Source organism: Schistocerca cancellata, chromosome 7, assembly GCF_023864275.1.
Source record: "Schistocerca cancellata isolate TAMUIC-IGC-003103 chromosome 7, iqSchCanc2.1, whole genome shotgun sequence".
In the NCBI taxonomy this organism is placed as follows: domain Eukaryota; kingdom Metazoa; phylum Arthropoda; class Insecta; order Orthoptera; family Acrididae; genus Schistocerca; species Schistocerca cancellata.
This window is the reverse complement of record NC_064632.1, coordinates 573,018,307-573,024,499: the sequence shown is the minus strand read 5'-3', so window position 1 is coordinate 573,024,499 and position 6,193 is coordinate 573,018,307. Positions and strand designations below refer to the sequence as shown.

Below are 6,193 nucleotides of genomic sequence, written 5' to 3'. Positions count from 1 at the left end.
AAATGATGTCAGACATAGCAGATACAGAAGTAACAGAAAAAAAACCTTGCGTATTTTGCTTACTTTCAGTCTACTATGTCGTACTGGATTACATTCTGGGGTAACTCAGCAAACCGAGCAAAAGTTCTTAGAGTGCAAAAGCGTGCAATAAGACTCATTTGTGGTGTAAGTTCAAGAAACCTGTTGATGGAACTGGGTATTCTAACCACTCTTTCTCAGTATATTTAATCCTTAATGAAATTTGTTGCCGGCCGCTGTGGCCGAGTGATTCTAGGCGCCTCATTCCGGAATCGCGCTGCTGCTACGGTCGGAGGTTCGAATCCTGCCTCGGGCAGGATTACATTATGTAAGGCAGTGAAGCCTATACGTGAAACATGAGCTGGGAAGATGTTACATTTTGGCACACAAACACATTTAATGGATGTCAGTAAAATATATTATATCGTGACAGGTTAGTAAATCTTTTTTGGAGGAATGGCGAGAAAGAGAGAGATAGGGCACATGCAGATCTTTTACAGGGAAGTGCGGTTTACATACTTTGTATTGTGACAGGTCTCACTGTTGTACGTACGCTGCACTCGGTTTTTGTGGAGTGCGAGAGGGGTACGGTTAGTAGCCGTTTTGAATCGCATAAAAAATACGTGCCGAAACCCGGGATCGAACCAGGGACCTTTAGATCTTCAGTCTAACGCTCTCCCAACTGAGCTATTTCGGCCGACGCGAATTTCAACCGTTATCAGTTCTGACGTTGGGGCCGCCTCGCAACCGCACTTGATGACGTAAGCAGTAACCACTCCGAGGCCTACGAGAAAAGGCAGGTCGCGGCGCGTCCTTCGCGAACGTAGGCCCGCGCTAGCTCAACTCAGAAGACAAACTACGTTTCTACACCTATGACCTGGTAACTATGTGTGTGTGCGTACAAACGAGAATTGCATCTTCTACTGGAATCCGGTATTATGGAGTCTTTCTGTTATTAGTCCTACGATGATCGGAACTCCATAGGCCTACTTATAATTCGTTACGGCTGTACCGCGCATATGCGTATAATAAAATAAAAATCTTTATTAGTTGCATAAGGCACCAGTTCTTGTATGAAATGATGACTCTTAAGCAGAAGAGACTAAATGCTATTAAAAAGCTGTTATATTGAGTATTGATCTTAAATTTTGTTGCAGTACTGTTAATCAGTGAGACTACATAATAGCAGATTCCAGTAGAAGATGCAATTCTCGTAGGTACGTAGACGCCCAGCCCCGAGTTAACAGGTTCAGGAAAGCTTTTTGTCTGCTGAGCTGAGCGAGCCAGCGAGTTCGGGACGGAGCGCCGCGGCCTGCCTTTCTCGTGGGCCTCGTAACCACGTCGTCTTCTCTAGCGTGACGAGCACCGGTATGCAAGCAGAGCTGTGGGTCGTCTGGGTCAGGCTGCCCTGGCCCTGTGTCGCGGGCAGGTGTTCGGATGTAAGGTTAGTTAGGTTTAAGTAGTTCTAAGTCCAGGGGACTGATGACCTCCGATGTTAAGTCCCACAGTGCTTCGAGCCGTTTTGAAATTTGTTGTAAGTAATACGCCTGTTACCAAGCAATAGCTCAATACATAGCATGAATACTAAGAATAAGAATTTACGTAAAGATCTAAAATCACTTACCTTGGTCCAAAAAGGGGTCCAATATTCAGGAACGCGCATTTTTAATAAATTACCAGCAACCAGTAAAAACTTGATTTCAGGTAAAGCACAGTTTGAAAGACTTTGATGGGCAACTCCTCCTCCTCTAGAGACGAATTTGTTAAAAGAGACTGTTAGGCCAGCTTAAGTAAAAATGTCTGTTGGATTTCACTTTTGACAGCACTTGGTCACAACAGTCAAGATTAGATATTTTGTGTACGATACAAATTTATTACAAGAGCATAACTATGTTTCATTCTGGCAGGGTATTAATTCTGTAAACATTAGAAGTTGCAGTTTACTGTTATGATTGATTGTCTGTTTTGTTTTGTTTCAAGACGCAAAAACAACTAGGGTCATACACGCAGTGTCAAAACTGTAGAACACGAAGGCAAAGAGAGGAGTGAAAAACGACTACACAGTATCCAAATCAACGAAAGAGAAGACAGTTAAAACATGGACGTGGAGAGGGAGAGCCGGCCGCGGTGGTCTAGTGGTTCTGGCGCTGCAGTCCGGAACCGCGGGACTGCTACGGTCGCAGGTTCGAATCCTGCCTCGGGCATGGGTGTGTGTGATGTCCTTAAGTTAGTTAGGTTTAAGTAGTTCTAAGTTCTAGGGGACTTATGACCTAAGATGTTGTGTCCCATAGTGCTCAGAGCCATTTGAACCATGGACGTGGAGAAAGGTCTACAAAATACGCCATAGAGAAACGGAGGTCCAGAAATAAAAATTAAATGGCCTTCGCCAGATTCCTATGATGGATAAAAAGTAAAACGTGGTCGACAGCCCACGCGTCGTTCGCTAAAAAGCCAGTAACCCAGACATAAAGGGGAACGTAAGCGGTTAAAAAAAGGGCATTCCATTAGGAAATGGCGGAAAGTCAAAAGTCGAGCGCAGTGTGCACAAAGTGGTGAGGGAGCCTTACTTAACAAATGGTGATGGCTAAAAACAGTGCTCAATACGCAACCCAGCTAAAATAATCTCATCGCATCGAGAGGGGTGAGAAGAGGTCGTCCAAGCTGCTGGGAGAGGCTCAATAACCTCGAGCATGTCCGACGAAGGGAGGACCAGTGGCATACCAAAGTGACACTATCTGTTGACAGAGGTCATCAGAGGGAGAAGAGGTCGTCCAAGCTGCTGGGAGAGGCTCAATAACCTCGAGCATGTCCGACGAAGGGAGGACCAGTGGCATACCAAAGTGACACTATCTGTTGACAGAGGTCATCAGAGGGAATATAAAAAGTAACAGGCCGAGGTACGAGGACTGCAGCCTTGGCAGAAGCGTCAGCAGCCTCGTTTACTGCCAGACCGACGTGACCAGGAACGTACATAAACGTCACAGTGGCTCTATCAAGAGTGAGCAAGTGACAGCTTTCCTGGACCCGTTGTATTAAGGGATGGATGGTGTACAGCACACAGACGTTTTGAAGGGTACTGAGAGACGTAAATGAAAAGCCTGTGTCGCCAGATGCACTGCATGCCCAATACAGGGCAAAAAGCTCAGCTGTAAGTACTGAGCAGTGTTCCAGAAGGCTATACCGAAAAATGTTGGTGCCAATGACGAAGGCACATCCGACACCACGGTTCGATTCCCGGCCAGGTTGGGGATTTTCTCTGCCTGGAGACTGGGTGTTTGTGTTGTCCTCATCTTTTTATTTTCATTATCATTATCATCATCATCATCATCATCATCGCATCATTATCATCATCCGTGACAGTGGCTAGATTGGATTGGGTAAAAAAAATGGACTGTGAGAAAGTTGGGACTTTGTACAGGCGCTGATGACTGTGCAGTTGAGCGCCCCACAAACCAAACATCATCATCACCATCATCTGACACCACAGTCAATCTGAGAGCCATCAGTGAACACAGAGGTACTATCATGAAATTCCATGTGAAGGTCGTGGAACTGAAGGCAATAGAGCAAGGCTGGAGTAGTGTTCTTAGGAAGTGAATGAAGACCAAGGAGAACATGGACCAGTGCACAAAGCCAAGGTGGTGAATGTTTCGCATGCACTGGGAAAGGTGAAGGTAACCTGAAGTTAAGCTGCTGGAGAAAGAGCCAAAAGCGAACTCCAGGAGGTAACAGAGAAGAGGGATACACCCCATACTGGCGATCAGAGGAGTTCAAAAATGTTCAAATGTGCGTGAAATCTTATGGGACTTAACTGCTAAGGTCATCAGTCCCGAAGCGTGCACACTACTGAACCTAAATTATCCTAAGGACAAACACATACACCCACGCCTAAGGGACGACTCGAACCCCCACTGGGACCAGCCGCATAGTCCATGACTGCAGCGTCTTAAATTGCTAGGCTAATCCTCCACGGCTGATCAGAGGAGTCATCGAAGATGAGCATATATGATGGATGGCCATGCATGGCAGACAAATGGCATGCCTATCTGCTGAGGAGAAAGTCATGGCAGAACTACAGTGGTGGTTCAGCAGCTTCTGCATACAGACTCTCAGTCAGGCTGGTACAAAAGGTACCGGTGGCCAAACAGATGCAACGATAATGGATAGTATTAAGACAGTGAAGGAGGGATGGACATAGTGTTATCTCGAACGGACAATGGATTGGTACAAACGGAGGAGGGTGGTTCGATCTCACCCCAGCAAGTACCATTGAGGACATGTAGGACATTGAGGGATAATATACATTGGGCTGCCAGGTAAGACGCATGAGAGGACCAATAAAGTTTCCTATCGAGTATGAGCCCCAGGAATTTCGTAGTTTCAATGAACGGAAGAGCAACAGGTTCAAGATGTAAAGACAGTGGAAGAAACCAATTGCACCACCAGAAAATTATACTAATGGTTTTGTCAGTGGAAAAACGAAAGCCATTGTAAATTCTCCTTGAGTAAAAACGATCGAGACCATACTGAAGACGCCTGTCAATGAGACAAATCCATGGAGGGATGCAATATATGGCAAAATGGTCAACGAAAAGGGAGCTGGAGATGCCCAGCGGGAGACATGCTATTATAGGGCTAATGCTGATAGCAAAGAGGACGACGCTCAGGACGGAACCCTTAGGCATAGGTGTCGGACAATTCAGAACACACACATACCTTGAAAACTCGGCCCTTTAAAAATTCCTGAAGGAAATGGAGCAGGTGACCACGGAAGCCCAATGTGCAGAGTGTACCGAGGATGCCAGTCCTCCAGCAGGAGACAGAGGCTTTCCCAAAAATCGAAACACACGGCCACAGTCTCGTATTTCTGCAGAAAACCATTCATGACATGGTTGGACAAAGTGACGATATGGTCAACTGCAGAAAAGCGAGCTTGAAAGCAGCACTGTGCAGTGGTTAGCAAATTGTGAGACTCAAGCCACGATGCCGGCCAGACATGAATCATACGTTCCATCACCTTGCGAACACAGCTGGTGAGAGAAATGGGGCGGTAGCTAGAGGGAAGGTGTTCGTCCTTACCGGACTTAGGTATGGGTATGACAATGGCTCCATGCCAGCGTCTGGGAAATGTGCCCTCTGCCCAGAGGCAGTTGCACATATGGTTCAAATGGCTCTAAGCACTATGGGACTTAACATCTAAGGTCATCAGTCCCCCAGACTTAGAACTGCTTAAACCTAACTAACTTAAGGATATCACACACATCAATGTCCGAGGCAGGATTCGAATCTGCGACCATATCAGCAGCGCGATCCCCGACTGATGTGCCTAGAATCGCTCGGTCACAGCGGCCGGCTGGCACTGTACCAGTCACGATTCTGAAAAGAGAAGGGTTTCACCCGAGCTTCCTCTGTTCATTTTCGATGGAGGAAGGCAGGGTGATAGTGGAGGAGCTCCAGATCTCTGCAAGGTTGCTACCCAAGGTCTTGGAGATAGCAATAGGGTCCATGATAACTTCGTGTGCTACTATCAGACCTACTGGGGAATGGATCTAGGTCTCAGAGAGCCATCAGAGGTTGGCGCACACAATGGAAGAGGACGTGGAACTTTCAAAATAACCAGTGAATGAAATGAAATCCAACTACCTTTTTTGCTATCCCGAAGAACGCGATGACGACGTGCAATGATTGCAGATCATAGGATGACAGTTAAAAACGCCAAGAGCACGTCTCCATGGACGAATTACATCGCGGCACACCTCATTGCACCAAGGCACCAGGATGAGGCATGGAACAGAGGAAGTGTGGGGAACGGAACGTTCTGTGGCTGTAAGGATAACGTCTGTAAGGTACTCTACCTGGCCATAACAGATGGGAAAATTTTGTGTCTCTAAGGTTACAATAGTGGAGTAAAGCCTCCATTCGGTCTTAGAAAGCTCGAATTTGGTTTTTACATAGACAGAGTAGAAGTCAGCAATTGGATACCACAGGGGAAATGGTCGCTCGAATATGTGTCAGAGAGAACGGACCAGTCGAGACGACGGGCAATCTGGGCAGTGTAGAAGGATAGGTCCAAATGGGAATAGGTGTGTGTGGAGTCTGAAAGAGAATGTGGGTGCTCTTGTGTGAAGGCATAAGAGGCTAAGTTGATTAAGAAGGTCAGACAAAAGGGCACCTC

At 46.6% G+C, this 6,193-nt stretch overlaps 1 non-coding gene across 1 annotated transcript; it reads right to left on the bottom strand.

Annotated features, from left to right (window-relative positions):
* Positions 1–642: 642 nt before the first annotated feature.
* Trnaf-gaa (transfer RNA phenylalanine (anticodon GAA)) lies at positions 643–715 on the bottom strand. Its single transcript has one exon. It is a non-coding gene; the product is annotated as a tRNA-Phe (tRNA).
* Positions 716–6,193: the final 5,478 nt, after the last annotated feature.